Here is a 4,176-nt window from a genome sequence, read left to right as displayed (position 1 = left end):
GAGGTAGGCAGGCAAGTAAAAAATGGAAATTATAGATGGTTGATGTCCAACAATTATAATTGACAAATAAAAAGGTTAAGGAACTGAAATTTTATTAATATTTATTTGGCATATTATTATGCATGCATGACATGCGGTCTAACTGTTATACTTTGGTAAACTTTTAGTATGTTGTTTTACATATAATTAGGTTTATATTTAGATCATAAAACGTTTTGTTGCAATTTTGTCCAGTCAAATCCGTATTTCCGGTGGACTACCGGCCATGTTGTCACCAAAACAAAACATTAAAGCTATACGCGCGCATGCGCCAGGGCTGTTTGGTAACGACATGGCGTCCATGCGCCAAGTTGGCCAAACTCTCTCTATCTACGGCTCTGTGAGGCATTGAGCAATGGCGCACTCTGGCTTAATACCACACGAACTAATGCCTTTTAACCGATGATGCTAATAAGACCGACCCGGCATTATTTTTGTAGGTAGCCTACATAGAAATAATATTCCTCATTATCCTTTGAATATTAATACTCTTAAAATATAGTGCCACATTGTCTTCATCGTACTTCATCATCTTTCCACTCACACGCTCATAATTTTGTAGTAAGCCCTCATTAATTCCTCCATGTTTAAAATATAAATTTTGTGAATTGCCCAACACTGGATGGGTATAACTGTAATACAAGGAGGTATAAAATATGTATTGTATACTGTACCTCTTTGATGTCACAAAGTGCTCACTGTGAGCCGCCACTATAATTGTTGACGTCACAAGTAAGAGTTGTTAAATGTAGGCTTTCAATCAGATTAAAAATTAATCATTGTATTATTAACATTGTGATTTTTTTTTCTGGTAATTACAGAATAGTTGTAACTACAGTAAAATATAAATAACAGGGCACCTGCATAGAATCTGCAATGCAATCACCTGCAAACGCTATTAAATGTCTCTTTATATATAAATATTCTGAATAATAATTGGTATTGTGTTGCGCTCAAATATAATTATTTTATTTTTAAAGATAAGGAATACACCACACCTTTGTTGTTGACAATCTCTATATAAGATAAAGGCCGGACATATTTAAGTCTGTAATCAAGTGCACAATTACCGTACTGTGTTTAATAATAATTTATTGGCTCTCTCTTTCAAAGCAGAGGAACACTCTCACAAAAGTTACAAGTAAGGATAAAATTAATTTAAAAAAAAGAGACAATAGTAATGAAAAATCCAAATACAATTAAAATAATATTATTCTAAAGTTTAAAATCTTAACTAAAAGGGGAAAAAAAGAAAAAAAAAAGAAAAAAAAGTAATAATAAAATAAAGTAAATAAAAATAGATAAATAAATAAAAACAAGCACATAATATAATAAATGCAATGTGAAATTGATGTATAAGCATACATATCAAAAACACAACAGAAGTATAGTCAATGTCTGTTCATAAAATCATTAAATCAAGAGGAAAAAAAAGGGGGGGGGGAAACACCTATAAGCTATTAACATTATTAGCAGGGTCATTTAAAACATGTGTTTGTTTTTCCCATGCATCTATTAGATATTCTTTAATACATGTATCAAAAATTAAGCCAAGAGTGGAATTTATTGAGAAAAGATCATCAAGCAAATAATGAATTTTTAGATCTGGTGAACCATTGGAGAAATTTTCCCAATATTCATGTAAATTATTTTTAAATAGAGCAATTTTAATTTCATGGAAGATATTAGCCCTAATATTATAAAATTGTGGGCCTTCTAATAGAAAGTGCTCTATATTTTTCAACGAGGTACAGTTACATATTTGCAAAAACCTGTGCACCCATCATACCATGTACTTTTCCCTTTCCACCTAGTGTTACGAACAATACAATAGCCGAAATCCATTAACATACATACCAATCTAGCGATCGCCTGTACGTGACGTCAAAAAGGCGCCACAGACAAAAACAGGTTCAGGATTCATTGCAGTACGGTTCGGAGACAAAACCTTACTCTCCCGATTAATGTTATATAAATACGATACAAGTGTTAACGACAGTACAACACTTAAAACAGTTTCTAGTAATAAAATAATAGGGAAACAAATACCTTACTTTCCCTTTCCAAGTGAGGCCTCAAACCAAACATTTGTTTGTTATAGTCACTGTATAAGAGAATTCATTCAATTCAGTACGTTTCGAAGACAAAACCTTACTCTCCCGATTAATGTTATATAAATACGATATAAGTGTGACCGACATTTCCAACACATGAAAAAATGCTAGTAAAATAATAGGGAAACACCTTACCTTCCCATTCCAAGTCAGGCCTCAAAACAACACTTGTATATAGTCACTGAATAGGAGACTAAACAATGCAGCCTCCTAATAACATGCCCACGCATAGGTCATAGTGGCTAAACGGAATAATGATACCTAATTATATACATTTATTTACATACATATAACGATATATACACACACATATATAGGCCTATATATATACCTACAAAACGACATCCTTAATATATCCTAAAACCTTAAATAACCAACGATACTTACCCTTCAAAACGTTCCAAAGTGGTACGTCCGTCCTCCACGGCTAACTGAAGTACCGGTACTGTATAATGACTTTGCGGCGACTGGACGTGTTCTCATGTTAGCCTAAGTTGCGGCACTGCTGATTTGGTAGAATGTCTCTTTATATATAAATATTCTGAATAATAATTGGTATTGTGTTGCGATCAAATATAAATATTTTTTTATAGACACCCAGGTAGACTATGTAGTACTGTACCATTTTAATGTTGTAAAATTGTGAATGAGGGTCGTTAACCCAAAGAATATACAATCAGATTGGACCACAAAATAATATTTTGTGGTGATTGTAGTATTTAACTTGGTTCTGATTGGTTAATACCATTTCTTATTATTTTATATGTTAGATCTCCCAAGTTTCCTCACTTAACGTTGATAAAAATAACAGGAGCTATCGAAATATCTGTTTGATTATGTTATATTTAATAAATTTGTGTTCCGCAAGTCAACCTTATATCATATCATATCATTTATTTCGCCTCAGTTAAAATTACAAAAATTACAAACAAAGACATTGCACAAACAAAGGTAAATCAATGAGGCAGGATTGCCTAAATGTTATAAATAAAATAACAGTCGAGAGGCTCTCCACAAAGAAATACCATACACAAAGATGTAACATGAAAGTTAAAATTTAAAAGTCAGTATAAAAAGTTACATTGCATTATTAAAATTTAAATATATAAAAATTCCAATCCTTTAAGTATTTTTAAAACAGTAAAATTGAGATAAAATATTGGTAAAAATTGCATTTTATTTTATTTAAAACATTAGGCTAGGTCAGTAAGGTATTTTTTTAAGTTATATTTAAAATATTATAATTAGTTAATAATGATTGATCACCGAGATCCACAGGCAGGCCTCTGAAAAGTCTGACAAACAAATTAAAAACAGAATAATGAAGGCTGTCAGTCCGAGCGATGAAATTATTACGTAACTTAAGATGGTCAGCGTGTCTGGAATTTACAGAAATGTATTTAAAAACATCCAAATCATACATGTTATATAAACATTTGGCTACAAAATTAATACAAAAATAGTCAATACGATTACTAATGGAAATGAGATTAAGACGCTTTAAACGTTCAGAGTACGGGATACTGCCTGTGGATCTCGGAAAGCAGATACGCGTAACTCGTCTTTGAACGGACTCAAGAGTAGCAATATCTTTTTTATAGAATGGAATCCAGGCAGAAATACCGTAATCTATAAAAGGCCTAACTACAGCTACGTACAACCTCAAAATTATATCTTTATCGTGACATTTAACGATACGTCTCACAAAACCTAACATGCGGTTGCTTTTAGACCTAATTGGACATGTTCATCCCAAGTAAGTTTACTGTTCAAGTTAATGCCAAGATACTTTACAGAACTGGTGACCGGAAGTCTAACATTTCCAATAAAATAATCACTAGCCCGTTCAAGACGATTTCTGGATCTAGTCAGATGCATCACCATACATTTATCAATATTTAGTAACATTTTATTTCTCACACACCAATTAGTAATAGCATGAAGATCAGATTGTAAAATATATTCATCATTATTATTATTATCATTATTATTATCATTATTATCATTATTATTGTTATTATTA

Source organism: Anneissia japonica, unplaced genomic scaffold, assembly GCF_011630105.1.
Source record: "Anneissia japonica isolate Jap-2015-1 unplaced genomic scaffold, ASM1163010v1 scaffold287714_len2871179_cov188, whole genome shotgun sequence".
NCBI lineage: Eukaryota > Metazoa > Echinodermata > Crinoidea > Comatulida > Comatulidae > Anneissia > Anneissia japonica.
The sequence above is the reverse complement of the archived record's forward strand: the minus strand, read 5'-3'. Positions refer to the sequence as shown.